The 12,998-nt window shown below is 45.3% G+C and overlaps 1 protein-coding gene, 1 long non-coding RNA gene and 1 pseudogene across 2 annotated transcripts in view; 2 read left to right on the forward strand and 1 right to left on the reverse strand.

Annotated features, from left to right (window-relative positions):
- The first annotated feature begins 49 nt into the window (after positions 1 to 49).
- Positions 50 to 2,108, forward strand: LOC104857585 (annotated as a pseudogene).
- A 1,673-nt stretch (positions 2,109 to 3,781) lies between these two features.
- LOC104857588 lies at positions 3,782 to 12,768 on the reverse strand. Its single transcript, XR_778893.3, has 4 exons — positions 12,578 to 12,768; positions 6,266 to 6,423; positions 5,103 to 5,287; positions 3,782 to 4,902 (listed from the first exon to the last, which is right to left on the reverse strand). It is a non-coding gene; the product is annotated as an uncharacterized LOC104857588 (long non-coding RNA).
- Positions 12,769 to 12,782: 14 nt separating this feature from the next.
- Positions 12,783 to 12,998, forward strand: part of Kctd18 (potassium channel tetramerization domain containing 18) — a 7,918-nt gene continuing 7,702 nt past the window's right edge. The window contains exon 1 of the mRNA XM_010617585.3: positions 12,783 to 12,915. The gene's annotated coding sequence lies outside the window, so the exon portion shown is untranslated. The remainder of the gene's footprint in view (positions 12,916 to 12,998) is intronic.

Raw genomic sequence — 12,998 nt, forward strand, 5'->3', positions numbered from 1 at the left:
GGCCGTTAGCGGTCGCCCTAGGAGCCAATCAGGTCTCAAGGAGGCGGTGCAAAGGAGCGCGGTTCCCGGAAGCGACCGACGGAAGGGCGGGACCCAGGCGCGAGGGACGGGGCGTGGCCTGGGTTGTGCTGGGGCGAGGCCAGGTAGGCTGAGGGCGCTCCTGTGCGGTGCACCCGCTAGGAGTGTTCCCAGTTCCTTGTGACCTGCGTTGGTGAAACGCCGCCGCCGTTGCCTGGGCAGCGGTTAGGTATCCGGGTCTAAAGGCCTGGCTGGCCTTGGGCCGTGTGCAGGTCTGCGCCTACGTCTCCTGAGTGGGAGTAGCTTTTCTCGGATCTCGGCTGCGTGTCTAGCCTTTGGTGTGTGCTCCCTTGAAAGCCCTCCCTAGCCCTGGCTTTGCGGGAGGCGCAGTGAGGTTCCGGCCACCAGCCTGGGCCGAGTGACCCCTCAGCCCCGTCCGTGTAGCTGACTAAAAGAATGGCATTGTCTCTTACGCGTAACTACTTTACAAACGGGTGTTCCTTTTTACATCCTCCGTGAATTTGTGTAGTTCATGGCTTTCACAACCTACAAAAATTTTGGAGAAACTACAAACTTTCCAGTCCGGGGTATTGAATGCCAGGGCTTCGCACTGAACTACATCCTTAGAGTCTTACTAAATTGCTCAGCTGGGCTCAAACAGTGATCCTCCTGCCTCAGCCTCCCTGAATGCTGGGGAAACAGGCGTGCAGCCCCACACCCAGCTAAACTTTCCTCTTTATAAGCCATCAGACAGAAAATGAAGATAGGTTGTAATAGCTGATTATACGTTAATGCAGTCCACTTGATCCTTGTGTCAATTGTCTTGTTCATTTGGAAACGCGAGAGTCCTAGCTTCCCATCTCAGGAGGATCCTGAGGGTTGAGTGAAGCCTGCCTTCCACTAATGCACTTCCGGGTGAGTCTGCCACACCCCACAGGAATCGTGTGTGAGTGAAGATGTATTCTGTGGCCAGCTGCAAGAATTAGATTTCAATACAGCCTTCTCTCTTCGTACTTCAGAATGTAGTACTCTTACATAAATATCCTGAGGCGTTAGCTAGCCTTATAACTTGTTTACCTAACCTAACACATTAAAAGTTCAAAATCTGGGTGCCTCGGATGTGTGGATTTGAACTTCTCAAGAATGCATTAGAACTAAAGAAGACAACAACAAATAGGGGTCATCTGAAGTTTATTGGCCCCCAGGACAAAGTTGGAGATCACTGCTCAAGCGTAAGACTGCTACAGAGATGTTTGATGTGAAGACTTGGGCTGAATATGTTGTGGAATGGGCTGCAAAGGTCCCATCTGGTTTCCTTACAACAATTACTTTGGCTCTTACTCCACTGTTTCTAGCAAGTACGTCCTGTCCTGGAAATTGGCCAAGAAGATTGAAGCCTGGGAGAAGGAGCAAAAGAAGAAACAAAAACGCCAAGAAAATATTGTGAAAGCTAAACAACTGAAAAAAAAAAATTGAAGGGATGAGCAGTCTCTGCAAACAGAAAAAAAAAGTCATTTGGAGAATTAGGCAGCTTTGGAAGAACCCCATGAGATTTCTTTGGGCATGAAAGTTATTACTGTCCCTATAGAAGAATCATTCTGAAATGTGACATCAATACTGTAGTAACTTTTAGGCCTGGGCATAGATGTTTGTTGGTGACCATTGGCAGTTATTACAAATTAGTATTTGATTATACTGGTTGAGTATCACTGATGCCTAACCCAGAATACTTCAAAATCCAAAACTGTATGCACAGATGTGATGCCACAAGTGGAAAATTCCCCAGCTGACCTCTCACGGGTCTCAAAATTCAGATATACTAAAAATGTATAAAACTTCTTCCAGCCTATATAAAACAAGTTAATTTCCTCAAGATGTCTCATTATGTATATGCAAGTATTCAAAAAATCTGAAAACATCTAAAACATTTCTGGTTCCAGGCATTTCAGAGAAGGAACATTCAACCTGTACTTTCATTGACTTAGATATTTGCCATTTTGTACTATGTTCTGAAGTAAAAATATCCCATGGAAACAAATGACTTTATATATGAACTCTACTCAGATAGTAGTTTAAAACAGGGTCCTGTGTTTGACAAAGGATGTTAAGAATGTTAAAGTCAAACTTGCCCTCTTTGAGGTGAAAGTTTGCTTGGGCTTAAAAGATGTACAGTATATTAATCACATCTTTTATCATTATTGCTTATTTCTTGGAATCATTTCTGGCTTTTCAAAGTGAAATAATATTAACAAGTGCATCTATTCTGTATTTTTCTGATACTAGCCTTTGAGACAATGTAATTATCAAGATATTCTGCATTTTTTAAAATCTAGTTTTTAAAAGAATTGTCATTTTGATTATGTACAGTATCATGACTAGATATAATTTTTGTACCTAGAAACACTGCCACTTTCTTAGCGATGAGTTGTTGATTTAAAACTTGCAGTAAAAGGCTGGGGATTTAGCTCAGTGGTTTGGTGGCCTGCCTTGCAAGTGCAAGGACCCGAGTTTAATCCCTGGTACCAAAAAACTTGCAGTAAAAATGCTAAACACTGCAATACTTTGGAAGCAGTTTTTTCTTGTGCTAAAACTGTGAAATAGTTAAAATATCAAATAATTTGCTCAGTATATAGATAACACTTAATTTTATTCGATATGTTTTAATTTATGTGGTAATGATGTCCTGTACTTTTTGGTCAGTTTGAGGTGAAAATTAAAATTTCATTTTTTTGAAGGCGTCCTTAAAGAGTTAACATTTAACTCACACTTCATAAGGGGTAAAGGCCCCACATTTGGAAAAATCTGGTTGGGTATAGTAGTAATTGCACAACAGGATGAATTACATCAAAATAAGGATGTGCTACTGTTCAGTCCAGAACTAAAAGATCTTTCGGTTAAGTAGTATAACCAGAACTTTTTACTATTAAACATGGCCTTTCTAAATGCACGATCCAGTAATTTTATTTATTGCAGTATTGAATAGCTTAATGTTTTCACTTCTGATGAATTTTAAGTTACTCTGATTGTCCAACAGCTCTAATTTATTATTATTTTTTCTTTTTGTTGAGTTTATTGGTACAATCTAGGTATACAATACAGTTACATTCATCATTGGGATTCTGTACCTTTACATAATAGGTCTTGATTCTCATTTTTTCCTCTTGTCCCTGCCCTCCCTTCACCCCCTCCTCCCGTCCCCATTTACAAACACTTTATTTCCATTTTTTCAGTTTCTCATATTTTTTTCCTCTCCCTTATTAACCTTTCCCCTACCCTTCCCACTTTCCCTACACCTTTAGCCCTTTACTTCCTATTTCACATTATTAGTTATCTCCTTAGGATCCTGTGTACTATTATGGTTTTTCACACCAAAGAAACTATTCGGTATTTCAGTTAAAGAAATCTCTGTATGAACATTAAAAATAGGGAATCCTAAAATAAAACTAAAAGGGAAAGTAAAAGAGAAAAGGCAATGATGTAACATTAAAATAATCCTTAATTCTGGAGATGAAAATGGTCCCCGAACATATTTAAATTGCTTCTTGCTCTTATAGTCTTATCTTATTCTTTTTTTTCATTATTTAGAGAATACTTTATTAGTTTCTGTAATCAAACCCACGTAGATATGACCTTACATATTTAGTACAATGTGTTACCCCTGTATACATGGCAACAGCTCTAATTTAAAAATGCAACTAGGTATGAAATAAATTTGATACTTTTTTATTTAAAAAATATTCAAAATCTGTTTCTTTAAGCCAACATTGTCATGGGTCTGCCATCTAATGGTCATAAAATCTCAGTGGAGTCGCACCCAGAAGTTTCGGAGGTAAAATGTACAGTTTTATTCTTAACGCCAGCCGGTCAGTCTGGGACTTCTGCCCAAAGAGACCGACCCCGCTTTGGGGTGGAGCACGGCAGGGTATCTCTTGGGAGGGGGCAGGCTTGCAGGAGTTGAGCACTTTGCATTGGTTACATAGAGCACAAGTCATCTGGGCCCAGCAAATTCACTGGTTACCATATATTACAGACAGCAAGCTCACTGTGCAGAGACACATCCTGTTGCACTTGGCGGGAAGATAGAAGTAATAAAATAAAAAATTCTTGAGATTTCCTACAGTTACAATTTGCCTGTCCTGACTCACCCACACAACCAAAGAAAGCCGAGGGAAGGAAAGGGAGGAGAGAATTGACTGCTACAATTCTTTTAAGTCCTCTTAACAGATCAGCATTACTGAAAAAATAAAAATCATTCAGGAAAAACCAGCCAAGCTGCCAGGATGCTGAATGGAGCTGGGCAAGCAGGACAAGATGCTGGTGGCTTAGGGTGCTCCTGGACACACTGGACATGCAGGCTTGGTTGGTGGGGCCTTGGCAGCAGCTGGGAGACAACCACAGCCCCCCAGCCGGGAGGAGCCGTGGACACTGCTCTGGACGGCCCTGGACCCCCCTGAGGTGGCCTTGCCGACCTGGTTGGGCTGGCGCCTGGCAGTGCCAGTGCAGGGGAACTCAGGCCAGTGGGTGTGGGTTGTGTTGCCTGAGTGAGGGGTGACCTTTGCCCTCCCACTGGGGCTCAGGAAAACATTTTGAGTTGGGCGGCAAAAGGAGAAAAGGGCAAAGGTGTATTTTATACTGCTTTACTACAACAACAGTTTCTGTTTAGCAGAGGTGTCCTGAGTTGGTGAGGGGTGGCAGCAGCAGCAGATGGTGTCCGCCATGTGCTCACTGTGTCCCTGGCGCATGGTGCTATTGCTTCCTTTTGACAGCTGGGGAGACTGAGGCGTGGGAAGCCACGTAACCCATGGAAGGCTGAGACCCAGTGTCTGGCCAGCCGTGCTTTGGTCATAAGAGGCAGCGTCTGTCGCCCAAGTTTCCGCCTGTTCTCTAGTGGGAAACAACACCGGGAGCAATGTTAGGGGAGGATACAAGGGACCTTGAGGTGTGGGGTGATTCCAGGCTGTGTCTGGCAAGGGTATGAAAGTGTAATGGACACACTATGATTCCTGTTTTGACTGAGGGAACGGTATGTCAGGTGGGGTCCACTAACCACAAAGTGCCATCCGGGTGGCCAGCTGGTAACTCACCTGCAGTGTGGTTCTCCCTGCAGCTGGGCCATCCTCAGTACTCTGGCCCAGATGCTGTACCCTGAGAGGACGGGGTGAGGTCCACACCCCGTCCTCCAGCCCATGCCTCTCTGGGAGATCTGAAGAGTTGTAAGCCTTCTTTACTCAAGATTCCAGTGATGAAGCCAAACCACAGACCTGGAGACCTGCAGGGGGCTGGAACAGTTACTTCTGTGCACACCTGGTGTGTGTGTGTGTGTGTGTGTGTGTGTGTGTGTGTGTGTGGCAGGGGTTGAAACCCACAGGGACTCTGCCACTGGGCCATGTTCCCAGCCCTGTCTTATTTTCTATTTTGAGATAAGGTTTTGCTAAGTCTTACCTCAGCTTCCCAAAGCTCTGGGATTAGAGGCCTGTGGGCCAGCTCACCTCTATTACTAATGAACTGCCCTGCCTGTGCAGCATTCTCTCGGCCTGGGCAGGGCCTGGCTGTGGAGGGGCCCAGAGGCCTTCCCATCTTCCTCTTGTGCAGCCCTTCTCTGCCACCCTCATGGTGAGCACAAGAGATTGTGGGACACACTTTTCCTGGCACTGGAGCCCTTTCGTGGTGTCTGGGTGAAAGCATCCAGGCGGCACAAGGATGGATGAAAATGGGGGGTGACCCTGAGCCTTGGAGGGAAGATGGAAAGGTAGCGGGAGGTGGTGTGAGGTGGGAGGAGGCACCAGCTACGTGGGCAGAGGGAGGTCATTGCAGGAGGGGACAGCCAGCCCTGACCTGTGTGGCAGGACTAAGACTCACAGTCTCTTCCTGCAGATGCAGATTGGACACTGACAATGTGGGGACACAGTGGCATCCAGGTCGGAGGGAGGTCTTGGAGGAGGAGGTGGCAGAAAGGGACTGAGTGGGTAGAGGGCAGAGTCCCAAGGTCCCCATGCCTGGGCTGAGGGCTTCAGCTCCTGGGAGGAAGGCGGAGCAGGGCCAGATGTGGTTGTGCGGTATGTGAACAAAGGCACATTGTAAGCCTTTGGACTCCTACAAACATGGGACCTTTGCCCATCAGTTGGTCAGAGCACTCCCTTCCTTAAAAAATAGTATCTACATTGAAAAGTTTTGATTCTTTTAGTAACAAAACAAAACAAACCTCATGTCAGAGATACAATTTAGACAAGACCCAAGACCTGCTCACCTCCTGAACACAGTTCCTGTCACAGAATGAGAGTAAAGCCTTGGTGTGTGCTTAGTAACAGCTCTCAGTGGTTGTATCACCAAGTGCCTCGCAGACCTGGGGTCTTCACAATGCAGTTCATCAAGGGGAATACACAGTGTGTCCTGTACAGTTTTAGCCTGTGGGCCAAAGCACCATGGAACTGAGATAAGGACAAATGTAGAGGATGGCGGATTCTTTCTCCTAACAGAAAGCAAAAGCAAAATGATTCATATAAAGAAACCCAGACCAATGGCAGATCTTTCTCAGCCAAGGCAAGGAAACTTAAGTTCGGCCGAGCAAATATCTACCCTAAAGATTGGTTGTAGAAAACCTTGCTGTAGTTGCCCTAAGCCAGTGTGAAGAACTATTCTCTATAAAGGGCAACGAGTCATTTTTTATTTTACAGAAGATATTTGCCTTCTCTATGGCCTTTGTTCCAGTGAGTGAGATGGGCTAGGTGAATGTGTTAGGACCTGATCTGCTGGATGAGTGCTAGCAGTGGTGGAAGAGAAGAAAGCACTCATCCAGGGACCCAGTACCCTTGAGGGAACATACGTGAAGAGTGACACCAGGAAGGCAGCGTCCTGAGCCTGGCCCTGGGGTTGGACTCGGCCTCTAGTGCCGTGAGAAATGAATTTTGCTGCTTAAGACCCCAGATTACAGTGTTGTTAGGACAGCCCAAGGAACACCTTGGGTGTGATTATTGTGGGGTGTGTGTGCACATCTGAGTTTTCTGCACCTTTTGTGGGAATTTGTTGACCATTTCATCTTTCCCTCTCATGCTCAATGTTTGAGTTGTCTAAAGCATCTGTTGCAAATATTTTTTTTCCAGTTTTTAATCTATTTGTTGCTAGTCAAAAATTTTAAAGCACTATCAAATTTGTCACTTTCATATTTTTTTCTTGCATTTGAATTTTGAGCCACAGATTTTTTTCTGTATCTAGTTGTAGAGAAAAATCATTCACGGCTTATTCTAAAACTTATATGGTTTCTATCATAGTTTATATCTAGATGTCTCCCAAAGCCTCATGGGCTCACAGGTGGGTGAGGTGACTAGATTAGGGGTGTGATATTCACTGGGGGATGAGTCCACTAAAGAATTTATAGTTGGGTGTGAGATTGGGAGTTGGAGCCTGGGGAGGAGGTGGCCAGGGGGCATGGCCTGGAAGGGTCCTCTCCCTCCTCCCTCCATTGCTCTGTTTCCTGCCCACCTGCCATGAGCTGTTTCTCCTCTGCCAAGCCCCTGTGCCACGCTGCCCTGCCTTGGAGCCAGCGGACTATGGACGGAAACATCTAGATTGTGAGCTAAATAAACCTCTCCACCTTAGAGTTGTGGGTGTCTGCTATTTTGTCCCTGCAAAAAAGAAAGTAACTAAGACAGTTTCATATTTGCCATGTTTTTCATATTTGCCATTTATGTCCTTGGTCCTTTGGGATTCTCTCTTGATTATGGTATGTTAGTGAATCTAATTTTATCTTTCTCCAAATGGCTAACTGGTTGTCATCCCAATATGTATTAAAATATTCATCTTTTCTCTAGTGATTTGAGAAACCACTTTGATCATATAATAGATTTCCCTATAAATAAAGATCTGTTTCTGGAAGTTCCACTTTTATTTTATAGGTCTATTGTCTGTTCACGCTGTTCAAGAGTGGATAAAAACCAGATTTAAAGTAACATCTTAGTAACCGGCTAGTCTCTCTTTGTAAATTTTTATTTTTCCTTTTTTGGGAGCTATTACTGAACACTTATTTCTTCATGTAAACTCTAATATCAATTTGTCTATTAAAAAAACTGTTGACACTTTCATTGGTGTTGTGTTAAAAACATAAATCAACTTAGAGAAAACTGATGTTGATAATGCTGAAGAATGTCTTTCCATAGTTTTCTTTTGTATCTTTCATGATGTTTTAAACTTTTTCTCATGGGAGGTTTGCATATTTCATGATAATTTCATTCTGAAACATTTTATCTTCATGGTTACTATTGTATTTTCTATGATTAATGCAAGAATATATCCATAAAGCCTACATTATTTTATGCTACTTAGATCTGTATTTATTGTCCTTACTTTTTTCAGCTACTGAGTCTACTTTATACTGAAAGTGGTGAACTGAAGTCTTCTATTATTAGTGTTTCTATCAACATTTCTTTGCATGTCCTACAGTTTTTAAGTTTGCTGCCCACTAGTACTCCATTCTGTATAAATACATTTTCTTCATTCATTCATCTGGTGATGCGCATATATGCTGTTTCCAAGATCTAGCTATTATGCTAGATCTGTAAACACATGTGCTGCTGTAAACACATGTATGTATGTATCCCTGTAACATGAGACTTTAAATCTTTTGGGACAATACATAGATGGGGAAAGCCGAATTAAATGGAATTTGTATTTTTAGTTCTGTGAGGAATCTCCACACTGATTTCTATGGTGGTTGTACTAGTTTGCATTCCCATTAACAATGTAGAAGAGTTCCTTTTCTTCATGTCCTTGCCAGCAGTTGGTATTTGATTTCTTGATGGTGTCCATTCTTTCTGGGGTATGATGGTATCTAAATGTAATTTTGTCCTTTTTGTTTCTTCTTTGTAAAAGGGAATCATTTTTTGTTGTTGTTATGACTTGTACTGAGTAACATTTTGGCCATCAAGTTACACAGCATATTAACCACTGTTGTTCTCTATTTTGTTATGAGAAAAAACAAACAAATGTTTTTTGCTGAATTATTTGTTGAATAGAATTCATAACCATTATATATTCACCATGAACTGTGGCATTAAAACATGTTTGTTTCATTTAGTGTATTTTAAAAATTCTTTTTCATTCAGGGCTACAACCTGTTATGGTTTAGATCTACATTGCCCCCTGAAGCCTGTGTTTGAAAGTGACTGGATCATGGGGCTCCTAGATGATTTGCTCGTAGGTGGGGAATGGTTACAAGTGGTCACTGGGGCATGGCCGGAAGGGTTCCCCTCCCTCCTGGCTCCTCTCTTCCCACTCACAGATTGCAGTCTGTAGAGCATCTCTCCTCTCCCAGACCCTTCTACCAAGCCCTTCCTGTCTTGGAGCCAGGTATGGGCTAAAAATCTGAGCCAAGATAAACCTCCCCTCAAGTTGCAGATGACGGGTACTGTGTCCCACCTAGGAGGAAAGTGACTATGACATGACTTTGCTTTCTTTTGGTTCCTATTTGTTTAGTACATGGACTTTTGACTGTCTCTTCAATTTTAGCTTTTCATTTAGGTGTCTTGTTTTCAGAATCTTGCTCTGTAAGCAAAGCTGATAATCTTTTCCTTTTAATGAATAATTTAAAAGCATTCATATTTACTAATATGAAATATTTCACCTCAGTTTATATTAAAATTATGGACTGAGAATGTATTTGGAATGCTTTTTTCTGTTTTTGTTTTTCTCATTTTTAGTTTTCTTTTTTGTGTCTAGGAATGCTTGTAGTTTTGCCTGTTTATCTTTAACTTACACCTTAATACCCTTAGTTCCTGTTTCTTATTTAACCTTTTTATTAATTTTATCTGTTCACCCATATGCCTTGCTTATATCATCAATGAATTTATTTTCCTCTTGCTCCTTTCCCACTTCTAGGTATCACTTCTACTTTATTAGAACCTACTCTACCCGTCTGTTTCTATGGAAAGTTTGCTTTTCAATATCCCAGGGCACCCTACTTCTCCCTCCCATCCCTTCTTCCCTCAAAGGAAGAAAAAGTGCACTGAGAAAGCATGAGGCACTCGACCTGAACTTCTCCATCTTCCTGCTGTGACACCCACCAGCACGACTGGGCTCATAGTGTCTACTGTTTTGCTCCCTATCCTTGTTTTGTCAACTGGAAATCCCTGCACTAGTGCTGGGCTCTGGTACCCTTTGGCTTCTTCCCTAGTGTTCTCTTCTTTCCATTGTCCCTTTCCCTTGTGCCTCACCAAGGTCTACACTTGCACCTGCACAAGCTGCTCTGGCAACTCTTACCCCTACCTCTTCTCCTTGGCCCCTGCCTCCATAACCACACCCCTTCTCTTTGTGGTTTTCTCTAAAGAGAGAGCCACTCTCCCACTTCTATTCCCTCAACAAGCTACTTAAGTTTGATTTGGCCTCCTCAGTACAGCACTTATTATAGTTTGTATCTTAAATATCTCCAAAGACACGTGCCAAAGGCTCGGCTGCTTCACCGTGGTGCTACCCGCAGAAAGTAGCACTTCTAGGAGGTGGAAGGAAGTCAAGTCCTAGGGCCATTGCCTCCTTCTCAGCCCCAGGTGAGCAGCTGTGCTCCACTTGGGCAGTCTGCCATGAAGCTCCGCCTTGCTGCAGACCCAAAGAGACAAGCCAAATAACCATGGACTGAAGTCTCTGAAACCAAGAGCCAAAAGAAACCTTTCCTTCTCAGGAGTTCTTTATCTCAGATATTTTGTCATAGCAACGGAAAGGTGATTCAGACAACATTGAAAGTTCTCTTGCCAAGGTCACCAGGAACTCCCATGTGACCACATCCAGTGGATTTTGACATCTGATAATAGCGACACCTTGCTTTCCTGGGTCCTACACTCCACGCTGGCCTGATTGCCTCCTCTTCTAACTCCTCCCACATCACATTAGAGTCAGGGCTTCATCCTGGATGTTTCTTCTTGTTTACCTGCCCCTTCTGCAGGTGGTGCCATCCAGCTCTGTGACTTTAAATGCTAGGCTTCCGCATTCACACCCTCATCACAGAGCCTACTCCTGAGCTCCACCTTTGGCCAGTGGCTATTTATGTCTCTGCAGGGGTCTCTGTTCATCAGGTGAATCTTAATAGCCCAAAGTAGGGCTCTGAGTTCTTCTTCCAAGTGTTCTCCTCCCCCATAGTAAATGTGCCGATGTAGTAACTGCAGCCAACTCTCAGAGGTGATCCTGCACTTCTCCTTCCCTCTGCCCATACTCGGCAGTTATGAATACGCCCAGGCTGTGCCTTGCTGTGGTAAGGGGTTGCAGTCCCTCACATGGTCCCACGCTGTGCCCGCACTCTGCTCCCTGCCCCACTGCCAGAGATGTGGGGTATTTTGATGGGTTGGGGACTCCCTTGGTTTTGCGGAACAATCCCTAGAACTGCGTCTGGACAGAGCTTTTCCTAACCCTTCTTTGCGGGTGTGCACAGGGGCTGCCTCCTTCTGCCTCATTATTTCTTCACAGAGTTTCCCCAACAACTCTCGCCTGCGTTCTGATCCTCTTGACTGCTCCAGGTCCTGAGCGACCCCATCCAGTCTCTCCATCAAGAAATCAAGTGTTATTTGTTTCCAGCTCCTAAACCTTTTCCTGCATTTCCCGCCCACTTCTCTGTGTTGCCACCACCACCCAGGCTGTGTCCTTCTCCCTAGGCAATGACAACCGTTGGCTGCTTCATCGTAGGCCTCTCCAGTCCCTTCTCCCTGCAGCAGGCAGTGATTTTAAAAAGTAAGCCATTCTTGCCATGTTCTGGCTTGTGCTTACAGCTACCTTAAAATGAACCTCTGCTGGGCCTCTGCAGACTTCAGAGCTCACACCACCTATCCTGGACCAGGTCTCCACCGTGTCCCCATTCTCGCACTGTCTGCAGAGGACCCAGTCCTGTTATACCACAGGCCCTCCCCGAACTCTCCCTTTTCCCTAGCGTCCACGTCCCTGTCCTTGGAGCGGGCCGCTGTCGCTCAGCTCTAAGTCAATGTCCCTTGCAGGGAGTGTGGGACCCTAACTGCTATGTAACCCCTAGTTAGCCAGCATATAGCAACACACATTTCTTTCTGCCCAGCTCCAAGATAAGATTAAAAGAGTGTATGGAAGCCTGGTAAGGGCAAACAAGATGGCGATTCAAGGCCTCGTTAGAACAGAACAGCCTGAGGTCTGGAGAGGAGAGACCAGGTGCGCCATACAGCTGACTCCTTTAGACAGACGGCAGAAAACCGGGCCCCTGACCCCTTCCCCACCTGCTGTGCTTGCCGTCCTCTTCTCTTGCCTTTAAAAGACTGTGCTAACCCCTGTGCTGGGCCTCTCTGAGCTGCTCAGTTCTGAGAGTGCAGTCTGGCCAGACTAATAAAGGTCTATTTACCAATGAGCCTGGTGTGTTCCTTCCTGGGTGAGTCTTGCTAAGCTATATAGGTCCCAGCATCCTGGAGGCCCTTCGGGCTGTTCTAGGCTCCCGGAAGTAAGGCCCTGGGTCTTGCATCCGGAGCCATCGTTGGGCTACAGGACTCAGCACCGTGAAGGCCCTTTCGGTTGTTCACGCTCCTCGGAGTGGAAGTGAGACTTTAGGTCTTACAGGAGGACTCACCGCAGCCTGACATCCTGACCCTCCTCGGCTTGGTGTCCGTTTCTCCCACTTGAAGAAAGGAGGAAGGCAGGTGGTGGCCCCAGGGTGCCATCTGGTTTTCCACAGGCCAGAGCGAACCTAGCACGCGCGGAGACCGGAAGTCCCGACCAAGCTCAGTGCGCACGCGCACTCCCTCGCCTCACCGGCCCGCCACCCGCGGTCCCCGACTCCGTGGTCCTCACAGGCCACAGGTCATGAAGCCGCCCTCGTGCCCTCGCCTTCCGCGACTTCTGGGCGGGCGCCGTGTCACGGACTGCGCGAAACCGAGTAGTTCTGCAAAGGACTCGGCACGGTGTCAGGTGCACACGAGTGTCCGGGCCTTGCTCCCAGCTCAGCCTTCCTTGCTGTAAAATCGCTCGCAGGTTGCCACAGGGACGGGAGC

The sequence above is a fragment of the Fukomys damarensis genome, unplaced genomic scaffold, assembly GCF_012274545.1.
Source record: "Fukomys damarensis isolate Sample0158 unplaced genomic scaffold, DMR_v1.0_HiC HiC_scaffold_26, whole genome shotgun sequence".
In the NCBI taxonomy this organism is placed as follows: Eukaryota; Metazoa; Chordata; class Mammalia; order Rodentia; family Bathyergidae; genus Fukomys; species Fukomys damarensis.